At 48.1% G+C, this 23325-nt stretch overlaps 1 long non-coding RNA gene across 1 annotated transcript; it reads right to left on the bottom strand.

Annotated features, from left to right (window-relative positions):
* Positions 1-14669: 14669 nt before the first annotated feature.
* Positions 14670-16865, bottom strand: LOC144148901 (uncharacterized). The gene is made up of 2 exons (XR_013318096.1): positions 16554-16865; positions 14670-16120 (listed from the first exon to the last, which is right to left on the bottom strand). It is a non-coding gene; the product is annotated as an uncharacterized LOC144148901 (long non-coding RNA).
* Between the last annotated feature and the right edge of the window lie 6460 nt (positions 16866-23325).

The following is a 23325-nucleotide window of genomic DNA, read 5'->3' as shown; positions in this document are numbered from 1 at the left end:
TCCTACCGTCAGTTATGTCTGTGACGAAGACGAAACATATTTATCGTTTTTTTATCTAGCTTGAACTGTTCAAGCGTACTTTAATTTTTTACATGAGCTTATCGTGATTTCCGAGTTACCCTTATATATCGACATATAAGTTGTACTGATTTAACCCTGACTTTAAACATTTGCTTGCATGAAGTTCCTCAAAAATAAATCAACCATAATATCTTTATTTTAGGCGCTTAACACGTGTATCGCAATATTTATATTTCCAAATATTCCTTGAACTGTCTCTGCATCGAGCGCAATTTATTATCTTCGCAATCATTCTCCTTCTTGGCTTGTAGCAATGGTTCGCGATATATGTGACACAAACCGTTGCATTACGTTTGCGTGAGTGGGGTGAGGGGTTGGGGGCTGAGCCATTCGACTTCGAAGCGAGTTCATTTAAAGAATAATATTGCACTAACGGTACACAGTTATTCTTAGCGTTAAGATTACCCCATTTCGGACAGCATAAATTATGGCTCTGGACGAAAACTTTAAACATAACTGCAGGAGCAAATATGAGCAAAGGCGACACTATCGGTTGGGCGCTTGATGTTCAGGGGCAGAGTTTCCACAATTATTTCGTGAAGGCGGAGAAGGCTTAATTGAAATTCTCGTAAGCACTCAAATTGCTCATTTGTTATTGGGACAGTGCAAGACTTTCTCACCATTTGGGTGGTTAGAAGGCGGCCGACTTCTGCGATGGGAGCAGCTTGAGATTTTGCTACGTGGAACCTCCCCCGGCTGTAGAAAGTAATGGCCCGTGCATGGAATGCTGGTTTCATTGCATAGCACCTTTATTTCGATGCAGTCTTGCAGTTATAAATGTAGTTTTGAGAAGGAAATTCAGTGCCACTAAGCGTAGCTCTGCACGTCCACGCTGCAGCCGACAGAAGTAGGCTTTATGCTCTTGAGCGCTCCCGGTGCCGCCAAGTACGCCGCTGTCCTTCGTTTTGTGGCAATGGGTCCGAAAGAACAAACGTGAGAGCCTGTATACCATACTTCAGGAAGATGTCCGCCAGGACGTTCAACGTGAGACCCGCAGCCGCCGAGAGGCAAACACGAGTCTCCATTGCCTTGAGCGGGCACCGCGGAATGGTATTGAAGCGTCTGGCGTTCTTCTGCAATGGCAACACGTCGGGAAATATATAAGCACTAACAAACCACCAGTAAATAGGGCATAATTTGAGGGACGGACGTTACAAGAGAAAAACAGGAAGCCAGTAAGCTGAATGAAACTTTCTCGTTCTTCGCTCGCCCTTTTTCAGCGTATACATTTCCAGAAATCTACCCGACCGTCTCCCTGCACAGATGCCTGGCACGCTCGAAGTGTCACAAAATAAAAGCTTTTTTAATCCGAACTCTGTCTCCTCCTCCTGTCTTTACATCACGTCGTACTGTGCATGCATGCTGGACTTCGCTTCCCCTCTCCCTCTTTTATACGCCGCCAGACATCGTGCAACAATTGGTGTTATTATTGACCTGCAAGGAAGCAATACGGCAGAACGCGTTTTGGGATACGTAACGTTAGAAGTGGGAGGAGATTAATACTTGCACACACTGTTCAGTAAACGAAGGGCGAAAGACCTAACGAAAGACCTACGCTAACAGTGTGAACCCAATAGCAGCACATTGGAAATTAAACCCGCTGTTCCTATAGTGTGTATTGTGGCCTAAGAGCTCCCCCTGATCTCTCACAAAACAATAAAACAGGCTACACTTAAAACGGTTAACCAAACGCTTCCCATCTACAGAGACCCGAAATCTGCCCGCCATCTGTGAGACTATGCTCCCAAGAGGCAGCAGACTATCATACTAAAGTCGCTGACTGGCGTCACCTCATAACCTTAACGCTGAAAAACCCATAGTGTTTCCCTTAGTAGCCTCCTGGAGGATCGTACGCGAAAAATGTCCTGACCTGTGGTAGCATGTACAGGCAGAATAATGCCCAGAAGCAGAGGCCGCTGACGAAGGCCGTCATATACAGGACATTTTTCATATGTTGCTTGACGGCGAGGAACATCTTCACTGTTTGACGTGCACTGTACACTCCCATGGCGATATACAAACACAGCCCCGACATTTCGAAGACCTTCGTTGGAATTCCAAAGGACAGCAACGTCTCCACAAGCCAGTCTTCCAAGCTTACGTACAGCCAGAAGACCTGCATGTAGCCGCTAAAAAATCAGTTTGGAGAATCGCAAGTGAAGCCAATTTTCAAGCAAAGTTTCAATTAACAGACTCATTTCGCCGTGGGTGTTGGCATTGTTTGCCAAAACCCTAATTCTGATCATCCCATTTTCTGTGTCACTGCAGGCGGCCGCTCCCACCATGGGTCCCGCCGGATCACGCCATATATACTCCCACCCGTGCTCCCTGACTGCGGAGAACGGAAAGGGAGTCAGGCTGCTCCCACAAGTGTCGCCAGAACACGCCATACTCTCAGCTTATCACAGGCGCTACCTCCCTTCAAAAACAAGAAAACGACGCTAGTTCGCTTCCCAAGCGTTTCTCGTCAGCCGCTTTACAACCTGATGCGCCATGGGTAGGCCACGCTTGGGTCATCCGCCAAGGCACGAGCAGCCCTGCAGACACAGCGGCAGCGAACACGTGAACGTGCGCGTGCTCGGTGAGCTATAAGGCTCACTTTGGTACAGTAATTCTCTAACATGTACAGGTCCACTCTGGGCACAGTACCAACGTAAATCAGTTTTACCGCTATTTTTGATAGGCCACCACGCCACAAAGGGCGTTGGAAGGAGCCGTTTTGTTTCGAAATCTGTAAATGCACTGTGCGATCAAATTCGAGGAAAATTAAGTATGTCAAAAACTTGGAAACTGTTAAGGGCCTTGATAGACCCGAACGGGACGAGGGCGGCCTGGCAAGAACGCCTAAACAAACTTATACATCTAACAGAAGGGTCAGATGAAGAGGTTATAAAGCGCTTAGGAGACAAATACCTCTGTACCAATCCCCCAAAAGATCAGCCCGAATACGCAGGTGAGCCGAACGAGGAACTAGACAGACCGATAACCACAGAAGAATTTAGAGTGGAACTAACACTCATAAAAAATGGTAGCTCCTGGACCGGACTTTATTACGACAACACGATCGCCCAACTCGTGGAACTCTTTAATCTGGAACATTGAGATCGCGAAATCACACCACCAGGCTGGAAGAAAGCTGAAATCAGGTACCGGAACCCTACAAGGCACTAAAACTAGAAAACCTGAGACCAATATCGCTTACCTAGTGTCTAGGGAAGGTATTCGAAGGGGTAATAAACACGAGGCTCACTAAATGTATTGAGAAGAACTCGCTATTGCCAAACACACGATTCGGATTTCGACCACACATGTCCCCCCAAGACATACTGCTATGGTTTTACAAGGATCTCCTGGAGAAGTCAACCAGGGCCCAGACTAGGTGCATCCTAGCTCTCGACTTAATGCGAGCGTTTGATAATGTGCTGCACAGCAGTATACTCAATGGACTAACGGACATTGGATGCGGGCGGAAGACTTACCGGTACATCAGAAGCTTTCTCACAGCGCGACAAGCTACTATATCCCTGGGGAACATCAAATCGGAGCCGATAACTCTTGGTTCCAAGGGTACTCCCCAAGGAGCGGTTCTCTCGCCCCTTCTCTTCAACTTGGCGATGAGACCTCCCCACTGCACTGGACAGCATTCCCGGGATTCGTCACGCCATGTATGCAGACGATATCACGTTATGGTGCAGAACAGAGAGCGACGCAGAAGTGGAGGAGAGCTTGCAGAGGGCCGCCGATGTAGTTGATGCCTATGCTAAAAGCAGGGGTCTGCAATGCGCTCCGGAGAAGTCTGCTCTACTGATGTGTTGAAGAACCCAAGAAGAGGACCAAGCGATAACATCGAAGTTCAAATCAATGAAGAGCTGGTCCCTCGACCCAACTGTATCAAAATACTGGGCCAACAAATTCCACAAGGCATCGGAAATGGGGCTACACTAAAAAACTCGGGGCAGCAACAAAACAAGTCTTCAGGATGATAAGAAGAATCAGGAATAAACAGGAGGCTACACGGCTAGTACAAGCTTTTATTGTATCGCGTATCATCTATGGGACGGCGTACCTCCGACTCACCAAGGGCGAGATAGATACATTCAAATTAGAAAAGCATATAAGACAGCCCTGGGGATTCCAAGTTCGACAGCTACCATCAAGCGTCTAGAGCTCGGGGTTCATAACACAGTGGAGGAACTGTGGGAAGCTCAGAAGATAGCCCAAATTAAGCGGTTAAAGCAAACATCCAATGCAAAGCGGCTATTGGAGCAGTTACGTATCACCACGCCCGGCGGGAATCCACAGCCTCAGAAGATCTCGCTCCAGACATGAGAGCAACAATTACCATCAGTCGAATACCTAGGAATATGCATCCCATACATAACGCCGAGAGAAGGAGAGCCAGGGCCGAGTATTCGGGCGACTATGGGACAGCAATCGGAACACCCTATACGTGGACGCCGCCGGACCTCAAAAGGGCAAGATGGTAGCGGCAGGTACGACGCCGGATGGAAGAGTTGTAAATTCGGCTACCCTAAAGACAAAAATCGCCTCTCAGGGGGGAAAAACAGTTATCGACCTAGCTATCGCTTACAACGCCAGGGCAATAATACTAATTGATTCCCAAGAGGCCTGCAGAAACTTTATACAGGGCAATGTCTTTAAAATCACCCACCGAATTCTTCGTAAACGCCCACCGGAAAATGTGCTGATCATATGGACGCCAGGAAACACGGGTCACAAGGTGTATGAGGCCGCCGATGCCACAGCCCGAGGTCTTCTTATCCCGGCCCCCTTGTACCAATCCTCGTTCTTGAACATGGTGAGCGCAACCTTCACCGAATTCTTGAGCATATTGAGACTCAACAGAAGAATATTTCCACCACCGGACAAAAGCCTCACTAAAGAAGAAGAGCACATTCTCAGGAGATTACAGACAGACACATTACCCACACTGGCTAGGCTACACTGCGGGTACCCCACGTTATATTCACCTTTTTGCCCGCACTGCCGGGAGAGGGCGGACGCGTACCACATAGTGTGGGCATGCCAGTACATACCAACAGTACACCCACTCACAAACACGTCAAGAAGCAGTGGGAGGCCACCCTGCGCAGCGATGACCCTGCCTGCCAGCGATGGCTGGTACAGAGAGCCATAGCGGCGATGGAGGCCAGTGGAATCCCGGAATTGGGATAGCCACCTTCTTTCCTCCCTCTTTTTTTCTGTTCTTTTGAATAAAGATATTTTCAACCAATCAATCCCCATTAGACGTGTTTCATTTGGGGGGCACCTAACGCATTGCTTTTTCATCACGTATACTTAAAATTATCAAAAAAAGGATGGGCTTCGTAATCTCCACGCGAGCGTTGCCTTTGCTCCCTCTGAATTGGGAACTTGGCGTATCAAGTGCACTCACACGCTCGAACCGACAAATCACTAGACACTCCTTTTGTGGGTTTTGAACGTCCTAGTTTTGTTATGAACAGCTAGCACAATGTTTTTATTGCACACATGTGCGGGAATTCAAATTTAGAACCAAATTCCTAGCCGTCCAGCCAAGGACGCCTATAAACCGCAGAAGAGATATTCGCTCTTTTTGACTAGGGATCGCTCAATACGCCAAGGAGACTATCTCAAGAAAAAATTATGGCTAATCTGACCTGCCTTATAGATGATCAGAGAAGCAAATAAAGCCGTGGTAAAAATTCGTACACATTTTCGTGCATCATACATTATTGCTTGGTAAGGACGGTAAAAATGACTTTATTCTGACAAGTAGCCTTACTGGGTCGTATCGCACGCTCGATCCCGATGCGCGTGTGAAAGATACCCGGCTGCACAACTGGGCCGGGTGCACTAGACCCTTGCTCGTCACCGAGTACGACAACTCGCGTTTTACGCTCAAAGCGACGCTTAAACGTGGTGCTATTCTTTAACATGACCAGATGGGAAAATGCTCTTAAGAATGCGGGAACATAGCCTCAGCTAAAGCAACACAATGAAGCGTAGCGAGTGCGTGCTGTATACAACAGGAACCACTTTACTACTCATCTAATAAGCGCCCGTAACTTGAAGTCGCCGTCGGCCTCGGCGACATCGAAAATAGACGATGCTGGCGGCTAGATGTTTAATTGGCGCTCCCTGGCTCTGACGTCCGTTTAGATACTCGCGCCGCTGTAGTCTGATATACTCCTCTTGTGAGGGGCAGCAGTCACTGTGCTAAAAATCGGCGACTTTGAATCTGTAGTGCATTAAAAAGCGAATTTCGAGTAATTCAGTTATTTTTGCCAGCTTCTGACACCTCTCAATAATTTCAAGCTGTATCCCGCACAAGTTTGCAACACCCCAGGACAGAGACCCTGTCTTCAGAGCATTGGTCAGATGATCATGTGTAACTCGTACTTTCTAGGTTATTCGCGAGGTTCAGTAATCACAGCTCCTCGATACGTATTCGAAATGAGTAGGCTTCCCTAAAGTATTTTTGAGATGCTCTTATGAAGACTCGTCTGTCTAATGCTACGCACCAAGCAACGGGGCCATACACGCGCATCGCGCAGCAGTAAATAAAGCGATGTCTTCTATTTCTTTCGTTGTTTTTGACTTGTATCATATGAATGTTTTTTTCTGTGCCCAGCGCATTAATTTTTCTACACAGTCACAAACGTCTCATTATGGGGTTTCGTGATGTTTGGGAGGCTCGCAATGATCACGTGGATATTTTCTTCAGGCTGTTAAGCACGTAGTACCTTGCTAATCTCGTTACAACTGAGTGCAGGAGGGTGCATATCCGCAGCGAGCGTTCAAGTTCCCATGCAAGTACAATGGGAAGATTGGTGCTACGCCATCGCAAAACGGCGCAGACAACATTGTCCAGACTACTCGAAGGCAGCTTTTGCGCCTGAAATTTCTACCGTAACCATGCTTATCATAATGAACTGACTCTCAAACAGAAGTGATGACATGATTACGGCGTTGAAGGCCTCATATACTCGCTAACGAAAGTAATAAATTCTATGCCTACCGGTTTCCACTATAACAAGAATCAAAACCGATGAATATGTCCAAGTAGCTCTTTATTCGTTTTCCAACCCCTTCAGGTGAAAAGTACAAGTCCTGGCCTACTCTGGATGGCGTTCCATGAACTGAAGATAATTATTCTTGCTCGGTTGTCCTGGACTGAGCGCTTCTCCCACTAAGCAGCTTGATTTTACTGTTAAATAAAGTTTCCTCCTCCTGCTCCTACCACTCCTCCACCATGACTACTCTTCTTCTGCATTACAGTTTTACTATAACGCATATCTGAATACTGGGAAGATATGGGTGTGGAAAAAGGTACAGTAAATATCCTTCCACGTCTATGCAAGCATACTGTTACTGTATTTTTACTAAAGACGTTATTCCCTTCGGTCAATAAATCGGAAAAGCGGTTAGAAGCGTGGAATAAAATCAGTGCTCGGCTGTACACACAGTAGGTTATATGGAACTTAACCTACATTTTTTTTTTGCGGCCCAGTGCATGTCGCCATATTTTCTTGCCATGACAACGTACACTGATGTGATACAATACTTTTGAGCGTTCGGCAAGGTCGCGAAAATTGTTTTACTGCTTTAACCTTACATATGGTTACCGGGAATCGTAATGTCTTCTACGAAAGCCTGCAACCCCGAACGCCTGGACTTTGTTTTGTTGTTTGAATTTCTGCTGTTGCCGGTTATTAGCAGCTGCCTGTGTTTTTAGTTCGAAAAATTGCTGAATACAGAAGCAGACGCGTAGATCCGACTCTTCACGCTCCGCACAGGACAGGCTTCGCAAGGGATGTGGTGACGCCGGCAATGTCTCTTCTGAAATGGTATCCAGAACAACACTTTAAAGCACGCCTTCAGCTCGTGTAGGCGATTTTAAGTGCTTTATTATGATAAAAATTTACGCACCAGCGAAAACTGACGCGGACAAGCATCAAAAGTCAACCGAACGTAAAGAAGCAGCAGGGAGAGCGAGCCCGAGTAAAGCAGACAGCAAATTCGAGAATCCCTAAACCTGCATCACACGCTTCGCAGCGCCGCCCGTGGTCGTGCTCACCGCCAATAGCGAGTAGGAAATTGGAGAGGGAAGTAGGACAAAAGGGTGAGAGGTGGGAGGTATGCTCAGGCCGGGGATAGCATGCTCGGTGACGGCGGCGCGCTGCTAGATAACGCCAGAATTGGCGGTGAGATGTTTGAGTGGCGCCCCCTGGCCTCTGACTTCGGCTTACGGACCCCACACGTGCATCGCCCAGCAGGAAATAAAACGGCTGTCTTCTATTTCTTTCGTTTCTGTTGTCTTGTATCAGATGAATGTTGCTTGCTTTTTTTTCTGCCCAACGCATTAATTTTTCTGCACCGTCACAAACGTCTTATTAAGAGGTTTGGGGATGTTTGAGAGGCTCACAAAGATCGTGTGGATATTTCCTTCATGTTGTATGGTATACATTCCATTCTTCACAGATTGACTTTCATTACAGCTGCGTGCAAGAAGGTGCATATCCGCAGCGCGCTTTGTTTGTTCACATGCAACTACAATGAGAAGGTTTGTTCTACGCCACCCGGATCGCGCCCTAAACAACGTTGTCCACAGTACTCGAAAGCGGCTTTTGTGCTCTGAATTTCTATCGTAACCATCGTTACCATAACGAACTGACTTTCAACCCGAACAATGATGACATGATTACGGTGTTGAAAGCATGATATACTCGCTAACTAACGTAATAAATAGTATACCTGCAATACTACAAGAATCGAAACTGATGAATAATTCCAAGCACCTCTTTATTGCTTTCCAACCCTTCCAGGCGCAAAGAACAAATCCTATTCTACACGGGATTGCGTTCTATGAATTGAAGAAAATTACTTTAACTCTCTTGTCCTGGACTGAGGACCCGGCCCACTAACCAGCTCGATTTAATTGTGAAATAGAGTTGTCTCCTCCTCCACCTTCTCCTCCTCCTCTTGAGTGCAGTTTTCCTATAACGCAAATCTGAATATCGCTAAGATATGGCTGTGCAAAATGTACCGAAATATCCCTCCAGGTCTGAATAAACATAGTGTTACTGTATCTTTAACGTAGACGTGACTCGTTTTGCTGAATAAACCTCCGTACTGGTTAGATGCCTGGTTTAAAATGAGCACGCGCCTATATACACAGTAGGTTATTTGGAGCTCAACCTACAGTTTTTGCAGCCCATAGTGCATGTCGGCAAACTTTCATGCCTTGACAACGTAAAGTGGTGTGTCACAATTCGTTCGAGCGTTTGGTAAGGTTGCAAAAACTGTTTTACCTTACGTATGATTACCGGGAATCGCAATGCCTTCTGCCAAAGCCAACAGCCCTAAAGGCCTAGAATTCGTCTTGGTCGTACATTTTCGCTGTTGTCGGTTATTAGCAGCTGACTGTTCCCTTTGTTCGAAAGATTCCTTAATATAGAAGCTGACGCCTAGCTCCGACTCTTTCCGCTCAGCACAGGACCGGCTTCGCAAGGAATGGGGCGACGCCGGGGATGTTTCTTCCTTAGCGGTATCCAAAACTATACTTTAACTGACACCATGAGATAGTGTATGCGATATTAAGCCTATTATTATGATAAAACGTTACCCACACGGCAATTCTTGTGCGGACAAGCATCAGACGTTGACCGAGCGCAAAGAAACAGCAGGGAGAGCGAGCCTGAGTGAAGCAGACGACAAATGCGAGAGTCCCTAAGCCGACGTCATGGAGGCGCACTTCGCAGCGCCGCCCGTGTTCGCGCTAACCGCCAATACCACGCGCCGTCGTCGGTGTGCAAATAACGCAATTTCTCCCAGAGACAGAGCAGCTACACACTATTACCGAGAAGACTGCCACTTTCGCTGCGCTAAAATATTTCATTTGAGAGTGTCGTAATCGTCTGCCTTTTTTTTCCTACGTGTCAAGCATTCGGTGCGGGTGAGTGAACCTCATTTTCAGTGCGTTGCCGGTACCACCGAATATAGTTCTCATTACGGCGCTCCATATATTTGGCTAGGGCTCTACCGTTGTTGACCCCGTGGCTCTTGATCCAGACGACGCCACGGCTGCGCATGGATCCGTGGTGGTCGCTGTAGGGCTGGTGTGCAGCCGTGTAGGCCGTGGTGTCACATAGCTGCCCAGTGGTAGGGGAGCAACTGCCAGTGTTTCAACAGAGCCCTCCGCACCAGGGGATCTGGTTAGATGTATGAAGAACAGTGCCGTAACGGCAAGTTTCAGAACCTGCGTGGAAAAAAGGCAGTGCAGGTTACGCAAAGCGCCAGCCAAGAGTGGCGAATGGGCGCGCACCGATAGTTTCATGAATAAAGATTTGTTTGTTGAAAGGAATACGTAAAATCGTTTGAAAACAGCCTCCAGGCAGCAGTCTGGGAGTTTGCTTTGCTGTTGCAGTCACCCAACTAGAGTGACAAATGAACCAGAGCTAACGATCGCGCCGTTATCTGTTTCGTCTCCTCAGTTCGAGGCAATGTCGACACGCAGTATGTACCTTGTGCGAAACCATGTCTAAAAGACCATGTGAGATGCTAAGGCGTTTAATCGAGAAGGTAGCGCCAACAAAACGAGCAAACAACAACTATTCTAAGTTGAAAAAGGAGTGTCATCAAATAGCGAAAACGGGCAAAAGAAGCAAAGAAATTTCGCAGATCATCTGCTATCGAAATGAAAGAAGCGATAATTGCACTAACAGGAATATAATAAAAAAAATGGACGACAAAGCTTCATAAAAATTCCTGGACTGACACCGACTTTCATACTTGTTTGTCGCTTTCTCCAGAACTTTTTTAACCCTAAATCAAATCCCCTAATTCCAGATTTTTTCCACAACTTTTTTACCATAACAGAAAGCGCGTACTTTGCTCAGAATCAGCTGGTACGCAAGGTGCATCTATGTTGGATGCCTGAAAGAGCCGTTGATTGGGCTTCATTGACATAATTGCAGGGGTTTTTGCGTGGTGCACATGTTTCTAAAGACGGGAATTTAAAGTCTGTGTTTAAAGTCTGTCTGTCTGTCTGTCCGCCCGCCCGCCCGTCCGTCCGTCCGTCCGTCCGCCCCTCTGTCCGTCTGTCTGTCTGTCTGTCTGTCTGTCTGTCTGTCCGTCCGTCATCCGTCCGTCCGTTTGTCTGTCTGTCTGTCTGTCTGTCTGTCTGTCTGTCTGTCTGTCTGTCTGTCTGTCTGTCTGTCTGTCTGTCTGTCTGTTACTCGATTTAGCGAGCCGGGCAAAGTGAAACAGCTGCACAATCGGTTATTATACCCAAAGCCAAATCTAAATGTCTGCCTCAGGTGGCAATGTTCGTACTTGTCAAAATTATTGAACAAGAGCTATACATTACGCAAATACGAGACAGGAAATCCATTCATAAGTGATATTTCCCGTGCTCCATTATAAAAAATTCATGGATGCTTCATTTTGCAATACCAGCACAAAACAAAATCCTTCCGTCGATTGCGGTCGGCCGCGCCACAACAGCTTCTCGCGGCATTTTAAGAATTAACAACCAACAGTTACGAGCAGTTCCACTGGTAGGTTACGCGCTCCGCTTTGAACGCACGTGGAGAAGGCCAACGTGGATTTGTAAATGTTGAAGTAGGGCGCCTTAATTCACGCGAGCCTCCGCCGTACGGCAGCGCGGGGATCGAGGCACCAGGCCTGGTGCAGTGGAAGGCGGTAAATTTAAATTTGAGCAAACCTCTGGCGTGTTTACCTTGGGAGGAGCGCGTCGGGAGAGGAACCGTACCAGAGGTGAGCGGAAAAGCGAAGGAAGGCATTTGCTTGGCAAATGCTTTTTGCCTTTTGTTTAAATTTGTAACAAAAGGAGTGGTTACGTGGTGAATTTTTTCAAGCCTACATAAATATGCAAAAAGACAAATTACCAAGCCTTTGGACAGGTTGTCGCAGTTACTTTTACGAAACATTGATGTGCACGGAAGCGCGTTTTTCGCAATTGCCGAGCGTCGCCGCGCAAACTGCATCGGTACGTGTACGGGAAGGTACTGCCGGTAAGCCCAGGCACTTAAAATACGCTATTCTGGGCACATTCCGAGGTTTAAAAAAAAACTGTCACCCGATTGACGCTCTAAAGGGAACTCACCGAAGCGTAGAGGAAGGTGGCTTTGCTTGCTATGATGAAAGCGCTTAGGGCGGCGAGAAACACCTTAAATGGAACGCTGGCGTTGGCACCCACGTTCATGGCGGCCCATTCCATGGCTACACACCGGGAGTAGCTGGGTCTCGTCAGATGTGGTCCTTGTTTTTTCTCCTTCGTCTTCGAACTCGCCCTCATCCGCGTTGTTGTTGTTGTTGTTGCGGCTTTAGGTATGGCCCATACCCAATCAGGGGATCGGCAAATCAACGGAGGATGGTTAAAATGCATGAAATGCTTATCTAATCACGAGACGCTAAGGAAAGATAATTTAGACCGGTTGGAAAAAGTTTTGAGAAAAAACAAATCCTGAAAAATCAAAGCGAGGGTGGCCAATCACAATCATAACGAGAATCGTTTTGAATTTTCAATGCAGCGCAGAAGGGCAGAGCATACATCCCAGCGGCAGAACCCCGTTTCGGATGCCCCGAACGATAGTATAGCCGGTACTGCTAGGGATATCCCCAAACTGTAAAGCGGCACATTGGTGTGCCAGAGCGCCTGGCCCACAGGCGTTGCACGAGGCGACGCGCCGACAGCGAGGCTGAGTCACGCCTCTCCCTTTCGTCGCTGCGGCGCGGCCGAATCCTGCATCTCGAAACGCTGCGGCGCGGCCGACTCCTGCATCTCGAAACACTGCGGCGCGGCCGAATCCCTCAGCGGAGAACGACACAAACGCTACGCCCGGAGGCGAGGTCACGGAGACGGCGGCGGCATCGCTCTCCCTTTCCCCATTGGCGGCGCAGCTGACTCACCGCTTCGCTACCATTCGTCGGAATTCAAACTTCAGGCAGCGAGAGCCCTGATTGGAGCATTTCGAACTTCTTGGGGCCACAACGAACTCCCGGGCTATAAAAGAAGCCCGGAGGCTCTCATCGTCGGCATTCCTCGGCGGCTTCTCTCCGGCACCAGTCTCTTCGGAAGCATCGAGTAAAAGGGTGCTGTCGCCTTTGTGCGAGTTATGTAACGTTTGCTTACCCGGTACATACTGTATATAAATGTTACTTCAAGTTTTCGTCGGCTCGAGAACTTCTTCGCTCGGCTCTGCGCCGCGTCGATAGCGGACGGAGCAAGGCAACATCGCTACACCGGTGACTGCGCTCGGGTGGCCAGTCGCAACAGCGGAGACAGCGTCGGGATGGCTGATTCCCAACTTCGGTGACGAGCTGGATGCGAGTCACAACCTGGCAACCGCCCTGGGATCGTCATTTCCCAACAACATCCAGGGACTGACATCTCAGTCGGGAAAAACGTCGGCATGTCAAAAGGTAGTGTTTCTTCGTAGTTTTCGTCGTCTTCTTAAAGGGGCACTGACACAAAATTTTGAAGGCGAGATAACTTCGGAGATAGATTGGTGGGAACACACATACATCATCTGCAAAATATCAGCGGCGAATACAGCCTAGAACATATTTAAAATCAGTTTTGAAGTGTGCGAAACGCAACCGAGCAGCCAGCAGAGGACCACGCGCAATTGTAAATAAACAACATCCAAACACGTCACGAGTTTGTGTTTCCCGCTTCCGCACTACCGGCGTTTTGCGCCGGCTCGCGCGGCTCGCCGCTCCAATCGGAGGGCTGGAGGGCGGAGCTTCTGCTCTCGAGAACGAACGACCCGATCGTTGGCGGCGGAGGCGCCGTGATTTCGTCAGCTAATCGGGCAGCTGGCCGCGACCAAAGTTCTACAGCGATTCCAGGCACTCTGTTTCTATGACTGTTTATTACCATTGGATGCGAAAACGCGCCGGAGGCACGAAAAGCTCACTGAGCTAGCCGCACGGTCGCTGTGCAGGCGGCGGCCACGGCCGCGAAGTGGCCCAGGCCGGCGCAGGTAGCTCGAGTGATAGCTTGTTACCGCTGCACGAAATTGTCCCCAAGTCCCGAACATGGTGGCTTACGTGAGAAAGGAGTTAATGATGCGATGGCGGGTTGCATTAAGAATTGTCATCTGCACCGCTTACGAGAGCGGCACTCGAATATCCGCCGCAGTGCTGAGCCGAACACATCTGTAGGCGGACCTGTAGGCAGACCGGCCGGCTGCTCCCAGCGCGCGTCGTTCTTTAGCCGCGGTAGCATTTGCACTCGCAGCGCCTGCGTCACATCCACGGTCACTTTTTAATTAGGCGCTTCACGAGATCAGTACGTGGGGGCATTCGCAGAAACTGCCGTCGATGCGGATTCGACAGTGCTACGGCGGCTCTGCTCTGTGATATCTAGAGACCGGAAGTTTAGGCACTAAAAAAACGGGTTTTAGGCGCCTATTGAAGGCGCTCAAAATTGAAATTTAGGCATATATAGGCACTAAGTACTACCATATAGGCATATATAGGCTCGAATAATATTTACTCAGGCGGCGTATTTCGGTGCAATTTTTCGGTTTAGAGTAAACACAGGCTACAAACATCGGTATTTTGAAAATGCAATTTTATTTTCTTCATAAAACACTCAAGGGTGACGATTTCAAGATATCTAGGGTGACGCAACACTGTGCGAAAGGCTGTGGAAGCAGTGGCAAACAAGCACCATCTCCAGGTTTTCGGGCTTGAAGTTGTGCCTTCTGTCAGTCAATATCGTCTTGTACGCAGAGAAAGAACGCTCCACATCCACTGAGGTTAGCGGAGCGTACTTGTACTTTGGCACGTTGGATGTTTTGATTCCATCTGGAATCGCGGTATGTCCGCCGCTCAAAACCTCAGACAGTTCCGTCAGCGTCGAAAATCCGGGATTTCTGTCCAACACAGACTTAAGCTTCTCTATAGCTCTGTCAGCAACCGGTCCCCTGGGAGCACTAGCGAACCTTTCCTGTGCGTCCAAAATCAGCTGAATATTTTCAGTCAGCGTTGTGCCCGAACTTTCAAGTTTCTGTATTGTTGTTGCCAAGAACGTGAAATGGGCACACAAATAGGCCAAGTCACATGCAAGTGTAACATCATGTAGAACCTTCTGGGCCCTTCTCACGGCGACACTCTCATCTTCAGCAAAGCTGCTTACAACAGCCTTGACACCGTTTAAGTGTTGGTTGTAGTATTCCACTGCCGTCAGCCAAGTTCCCCAGCGGGTAACAACAGGCTCCGGTGGAAGAGGTACACCCGGCAGCTGCTCCCTGAAAGCACGAACGCGGGAAGGAGCCTTGAGGAACACCGCCTTCCCTACAGCTATCAGTTCGTTGACCGAACTGAACGACTTTCGTAGCTCTTCACACACCCGATGAATCCCGTGAGCAAGACAAGTGACGTGCAATAGTTCTGGGTAAAAAACCTTGAGAAGTGCACCAGCCTTAAGCATATAAGCTGCTGCATCTGTGTAGAGCAGCAGTACTCGGTCGTCGTGGGCTCCGGAGGGGTACAGAAGCTTCAATGACGAGTTCACGAAGCGGGCGATGGTCTCTCCGCTAGTTTTTTCTAGCTCTTTTGAGCAAACCAGGAAGGGTGTTGTTTTCTCTTCTGCGTCAAGCTTTCCGACTACAAAGTGACCGAGTACTCGTCCGGTGACATCTGTCGTCTCGTCCACAGAAATCCAAATGTGGAATTCACCGATTTCTCTTCTAATTTCTTGTAGCGTCTTCTCGTACAGTGGTCGCAGGTACTCCTTGCGAAGAGTCGACTCTGATGGTACCTTTTGTTTGCAGTACTTTTGCAAGAAATTCTTGAAAGTCTTGTTTTCGATTTTCGCCCAAGGGATGTTAGCAGCGACTAATGCTTCGCACAGGTCAGCGCTGAATTCACTTTTTTTTCCTTGAGCAATACTTTCAGCCAGGAACGATTGTCTTGATGTCGACGGCTGGTTGCGCAGAGCATTGGCTTGATGCAGTGCTGTTCTTTCATGCTGCTGCAAGTGGAACTTTTTTTCACAGGGTACCTGCGCGAAGAAAACAGTAACGAAAACTAAGATATTGCGTAAGGCACGTGAAACGTTGCTAGTGTACTTTTGCTTTTAGTCATGTAGAGTTGTAAACCTGACAATAGCTCAAGGAATAGCGAAGTTGGCCAGCTGCGCAATAGCAGGTAACCGTTTTTAAAATCATGATGCTTATACAACAATCCGACCAACACTGTGCCGGAAATTTTCAATAAGGAAGCCAGTTCCCGAATTAGGTTGCAAACATTGCACAACAATGAATAGCAGTTACCGTAAAAAGTTCTTAAAACGCACATTATTGGCAAGTTCTGAGCATTCAGAATAAATTTAGCGTAAGCACTGTTGGAGGCGTCACGTTTACGGTTGGTCCAGTGTTCACGTCAAGTGCATGATATCGTTAATTAAGATCAAGTGGAAAGTATTGTATTCTCACCTGCTTTCCGCAGGGTTGGCAGAATACTGTTTCTCCGTCGACGGTGTAGCACTGCGATCCACTGGTCCATTGCCGGATAAGGACACTTTTCGGCGTCTTAATCTTCGGCATTCGTCGGCAGGCTTCGGACGGATTACGGAGAGAGCAGAAACGCCAACTACGCTGACGTGCTGGCTGTAGTGATAGGGTCAATAGGTTTTCTCTTAATCTTGCCACAAGCTAGCCTCGCGCTGCCTCTCTAGGGCACGCTCTAGCCTCGCCCGCGTGCAATCTGCGCTGCAATATTCTCGACACCAAACAAATCCGACCTTTTTTTTTTGGGGGGGGGGGGAGGGATTCGCGAGCAATTTGTAATTGTTTTGCATTGTTTAGAAAGGCTTTTCGAAATCCCGTCCGAGGTAAATAAGTGGGAAAGGGTTCAGATTTATTTGCAATTTTTTAAGCAGAAGGAAAGGCGTGAAAGTCAATGTTGCGCATCTTGCCGAGAGAGTAGCTGTGCTTTCCCGCAGTACCGTCCTGGCCTTGAGAGGTAGGGCTTCCATTGGCCGGCTCCCTCGCAGGCTGGCGCTTGCGCGCTATCGTTGGGGGCGCTAGCAGACGACGCGCCGACGGAACCCGCAAGAATCTTTTTATGCCGCTAGCATTCAATAAAAACCCTTAAAAATGCTAAATACAACGTTTTCAATTGCTCTCTTGTTTTCTTCCAAACAAGCCAGTGCGAACCCATTTCCAACGCCAGCGCGCCTCGTCATTTTCATTACTTCATACCCCCATTCACAAACATACTGTTTTCTATACTCGCTGCACGCCGACTGGTTGGGGGACAACGCGTACTCTTTATTTTCACCTTGCATGCCTTGCAGACTAAATTCGACGAGACCATTCCTCAAAACACGGGTTCTCCTGTCTGTGACAAAACAATTTATGCCACTGTTAGCACTGTATTATTGCGCGAACAATATATAGGGCATTTCGGGTAATATTTCCGTCGCTACGCGTCACTCTGTCAAACAGCCAGCGACATAAACCCAAAAACGGTAAAGTGAGATAGCGCTTAGAGATCGCCGGCTGCGTGAGTGACGAGAGCGACGGTGCTAAGAATACTTTAACAGGAGTGCGACTGAGCGGCAGCTGCCTCTGCAGACGTGCCCGTCAGTCACGGGGAGTCTCGGCGGGTCTCTGTGACTCCTGCCACTGATTGCCAGCGTTGTATAATTATCGAGCACGCAGCCAGTTTAGGGTGGCAAACGAGGAAGAAATGAAAAATACTGCGGCTAATGGCGATACTGGCAGACTACAAAAGGAAAGACAGGCAGCCAAAGCCGCTGCTAGAGCGAGAAAACGAGACCGCTGAGATTATTAGAACGCTAAGCATGGTTGGCATAGTGTAGGAAGAAGATGATGATATTTTTGTGGTTATACGCTTTACTGAGTGGGGTGAAAGAAACTCTGCGTGGCGGATGTCTGAAGAGAAAGGAATGAGCATCGGGCGAGGCCTCAAGTTAGCAATGGAGAGAGACAAGATGCTCATGCATTCCCATCAGTCCAACAATAGATTTCCTTTTTTTCCATCGAGATATACGACTGATTGAGGCAAAGTCTGTACTCGACAGCACAAAAAAGGCATTTATAGGCGCTTAAAAGCTTGTATAGGCACGAACCTCAAAATAGGCACGTATAGGCACAATCAACTATTGCTTAAAATGTTCCCCTTCCTTTAGTTCATGCTTATATGTTAAATAGGCTCGATACGGACTGGAATAAAAAATAGGCATTTTGCCTAAAGTTCCGGTCTCTAGTGATATCCCTCCGACGGTCACGTGGTCAGCTTTGTTCACACAAAATCCACAAAATACATCGTTTCGCGGCACTCGCTGAAACCGAAACTGCGACTGGCCGCATTGAAAATGCCTCTAATTAAACAACCGTCGCACGCTGAAGCAAATGAGGTTTCTACAGGTTATAAGTAGGTCACTAGCTACTTATCGCAACAAAAAAAACAAGATGCAAAATTTTTGTGTCAGTGCCCCTTTAAGGGCCACACAATAGGTATCTCCGCACTTGCTGTTTGTTGTATCGGAGGCACACCGAGACATCGACGCAAGAGAGGGGCGCAGGCGCTACCTTGTGGTGTATACCCAGAAACATATTTCTGGAAGGGGGGGGGGGGGGGGGGGGGCTATACAACACCGGACAACTAAAGAAAGTAAAAAAAGAGACGGTGCTAGAGGCCGAAACGGTAATTTTTCTGCAAGCACTAATTCCGGGACGGGGCGAGGGGCTACGCACGTGGTGATGAGGATAATGCCCTTGAACTTTTTCGCACGTACGCACTTGAGGGGATTGCCCAGGATACAGTCTTCACTCAGCTCGTGTTGGAGCTTATAGGTAAATGTGTGGAGCTTGCCGTTCGCCCCCGACGCCGGTGCGCATGCCCAAGTTTCTTGCTGCATCAAGTAACAATGTTCGCCAATCAGCGTCGTCACTCGCATCACGCGCATGGCACGTGCAGTTGCTCCCTGATGTCGGGCGTGTCAGCCCCTAGCACGATTGCGGTTGAATAAAGGTGGATCGCTGAGTGGCATAGCAGGCAGCCATTGAAGAACTTATACGTTCCCGATAATCACCGATGAATGATCTCCAAGCAACCTCATCATCATCAGCAGCAGACTATTCGGGTCCACTGCAGGACGAAGGCTTCTCCCATTCACCTCCACTCACGTCTGCCCTGCGCCGTGCGAGTCCATTTTTGGCCTCCGAATTTTCTAATTTCGTCTCTCCATCGGGTTAATGGTCTTCTTCCTTGCTTTATTTTCGTCTCTCGGTACCCATTCTGTTCCCCTAGTGGTCCAGCTGTTGTGAATTCGTCGACCAGCCCAAGTCTATATCTTTTTCTTAATTTCAGCTATGATATCTTCAACTCGAGTTTTCTCCCAAATCCCCGCTGCTTGTTGCCTGCCCCCAAGCGTTACTTCTGGCATTATTCGCTGCGTGGAAATGTGGGCGGATCCAAGATTGCTTTCTAGTTGTTTAGTAAGGCGTCAAGTTTACGCTTCTTATGTCATCTCCGCCAGGATGCATGGCTTAAATACCTTTCCCTTTAGGGATGCAGGTAGCTTACTTTTCATTAGTGGCGAGTGCTTGACGAGTGTACAGCAACCAATTCTTGATCCAAGTAGGATTTCTTTCTCATGGTGGCGATCAGCACTGACCACCTGTACAAAGATAGTCACATTGTTCAGCCTGTTCCAATGCTGCGTTACCTATGCTGAAAAGGACCCGTTCAGCATGTTTAGTTATCATTACTCTAAAATTAGTCTAATTTATGTTTTGTTCCAATGAGAGGCGTCTTGATTGCAAACCTAAAACGGCTCAAGTATTCCCAGTTTTCCGTAAACTTGCGTTTTCCAAGTCAAGCTTCCTGAATACCCTCTGAAGACGTGCTGTGAACCATTTTGGCGAGACGGTATCTCCTTGTCGCACTCCCTTTCATATCGGGAGCTTTACGATTTGCTTGTGAACGGGTACCTTGCCCGTGCATCCCTCATATATGCTGTCGAGGACTCTTAGTTAGTTCTCCTGTATTCCTTGGTTCTTTAAGGCGTCTATCACTACGGTGCTGTTAATTGAATAAAACGCTTTTTCATAGCCTGTAGGTGTCATGTCGGGTTTATTAAACTCTGCCTATATTTCGTTACTTGGCTGATGAGAGGGATGGTATCAATGGGTGAGTATTCTTTTCTAAACGCAGCCTATTCCCTGGGTTGTTGAAAATCCTGGCTGCCGTTTACACGTTATAATCTCGGTAAACAACTTCTAAACATACAGTATACCGATTGGTCTATAATTTTTCAGGTCTTCGGTATCCCCCTTCTTACGTAGTATGATGGCGTTTTCCCAGGATTTGGGTACTTTTAGTGTCCGTAAACATTCTGAAATGGCATAACAAACTTTTCTAGTATTACTTCTCATCCTCCCTTAAATTGACTCAGTGAGCGACATTTGGCGCCCCCGCTGTTTTGTTTAGCGCTTTTGCCGGTGCCTCTACGCGTCCGGCACATCTCGCGTACTTTCAATGGTGATCAGCCGGCACATCCGCAGCTTTCGCGTGCAGATGACCGTGCGAATGCGAGGTTCGATGCCTGCCACTTTTCGCAGATGCCCAAAAAAAAGGAAAAAAAAAGAGGAGCCATCTCTTCCTACCGAGCTGAATAGCTAGCGAAGTTGTTGGGAATAACGCCATTCAGCACCCATTCAATACGTACAGATAAACAAAATGAAACAGCAAGTAAGAGTCTGCAACAACCCCTGTGAGATAAGTTGCAAACGACCTTGAAAGTTATCCGACACGGCAGATGACGAGCGTAGCGACCATACTCCTCCTGAGGTGCCGAGCTGCTGCGTTGAAAACCGCTGGTGTACACGTGATCGTCTGCTGATTGTGCACATGTTCGTGGCGTAGCCTTGAAGCTTTCGTCATCTAGATACCTCGTGGTCTTCTCCGGCAGGCCAATGGTGAGGCGTGGTTTCTTACAATGATCGTCGCGTGAGCGGTCTTGCTTGTTTTATTTGTTTTCATTTCTCTCGTGGCATCTTCAGTATACCCACTTCAAGAAACGAACACCCCGACTCCACCGCTTCCATACTACACCGAATTCGCCCAGGACCCCGAACATCGGACACCTATCTTCGTTCGCAACGCGCACACCGCTCAACCACACCAGCTGAGCCAAGAAATGCCCAACAAATTTGTGGGACTCATCTGCATAACCCTGCTGCCCAAATACACCTACTTAACATATACAACCCTCCCTACGGTGGCCTTCAAGCAGTTGATGCCTAATCCACGAGGCCACACTGAAGGCAAAAAAACGAACCCTTTCTCCTGGTCGGTGACTTCAATGCTCCGCAATATGCATGGGGGTACGTCCTCGCATCAAAAAAGGCAAGGCCTTATTGCGCGCCACGCAAAACCACCACCTGCTTTAGAACGATCTCACCGCTCCGACATGAACTGGAAACAACGTAAATCGAGGCACTATAACCGACCTCACTTTCCCGAGAAATTGCCGAAATGTGCGGTGGCTATGCCTTCCAGGAAAATTGGGAAGCGAACAGCACATTACATCTCTACAGCTATCTACGAAAAACAAAACCGCAAAAAGAAGAGTAGCCAAACTAAGAAACCGGTCCGCCTTCCGCGAAGATATCAACCTGCTACCGCCTATACAAACAGACCTAACTGAATGGACAGAAGCATCGGAACTGCGGATGCAAAAATACTTGCGAGAAATCGTCTTTACCCAGGACACACCATCTGCAGACACACATCTTCTGAATATACGGAAAGCGCGAAGAAGCTTGACAAAGTGATGGAAACACGAAACACAATAGAACGCTTAAAAAGCGTATAGCTCTCCTCTCTGAGCCAGCGCAAGATTATGCCACCACCTTACAAAGACAAAACTGGCGCTCTTACTGTGACAAACCGAAAGGCACCCTTGCACCAAGAAAATGTGGCACCTGCTCCGGCATCTCATTTATAGCTCCAACCCTCGGACACAAGCCAACCACTAGATACGGCAACTAATACGAAACAGTGACCTCCACCCCAGAGAGCTTCGATCTACATCATTGGAACTCTCACAACCCACCCAGCCACCCCCCCGCCCCCCCTGGGCTACACGGGCCGACCCAAGCAGTAACTTGATGCCCCTTCACATTCGAGGAAATGCAATCAATCCTTGCCAATCTCACTCGAAATGACCCGGCAAGGACCGTATCCTTGCAATCTGGACCATGAAACATTGGAATCGGTACTTCCGCTCTTCACTTGTGAAAATACGGTAACTTACGCCAGAGAACATATTATCGCATTAAAAAAACCAGTGGGACGAGGGCACACAGCCGGCACAATTGAGGCACTGCGATATAACACTCATACCGACAATGGACAAACCCATCTCGCCTACGTCACTCACGTTAATCTGGGATCTCATGCGTAGTCAAGCTTTTAGAGCACCTCGTTCAACGCTTGGCGAACTTTCTAGAAAAGCAAAACCTATATCATCTAACAATGAGCGTATTGCGACTGAAACTCTCTGCCCGAGATGAACTCCTACAACTGAAAGAACAGATTGTTCACCACCTCAGCCGCACCATCCTCAAAGCGATCCTTGCACTCCACGTCAAAGGTGCCTTTGAGAACGTTACCCGCCAATCCATCCTAGAAAATCCTAAACAGACCACTTGCGGATCCAAAGTGTTCAACTACGTCAAAGCCTTTTTCAGCAAATGCAGTCATTATCAAACCTTAATACGCCCGCCAAAGGCACACCCCACGGCTCTGTAATCTCCCCTTTACTTTTTAATACTGTGCTGCTCACAATTTCCGCAAAATGGAATGCAATCCCCATCCTCAAGTATGCATTTTATACGAGTGACTTAACACTATGGACACTGCAAGGTTCAAGCGGAGAACAACGAGACGCCCTACAGCAGGCGCGGGATGAAACGACATCATACCTTCAACACACAAAGGACTAACATGTGAACACACAAAATAGGCACGCATTGTCAGAGCAAGAACACGAGGACATCCACCCCCTCAGACTCCGGACCGACAAGTCAGAATTTTTGGACAGCCCATTTCCAAAGTGCCAACACTAACATTGTTTGGCGTGCCTTTCCACCATGATGGTTCGGCCGGGTGCGGCCCTATTACCGCAAATTCACAAAACCGTCACGCAACTCATCCACCTCATATGAAGAA

The sequence above is a fragment of the Haemaphysalis longicornis genome, unplaced genomic scaffold (assembly GCF_048455015.1).
Source record: "Haemaphysalis longicornis isolate Haplotype H1 unplaced genomic scaffold, Haemaphysalis longicornis Haplotype H1 scaffold_8, whole genome shotgun sequence".
NCBI lineage: Eukaryota > Metazoa > Arthropoda > Arachnida > Ixodida > Ixodidae > Haemaphysalis > Haemaphysalis longicornis.
The sequence above is the reverse complement of the archived record's forward strand: the minus strand, read 5'-3'. Positions and strand labels throughout refer to the sequence as shown.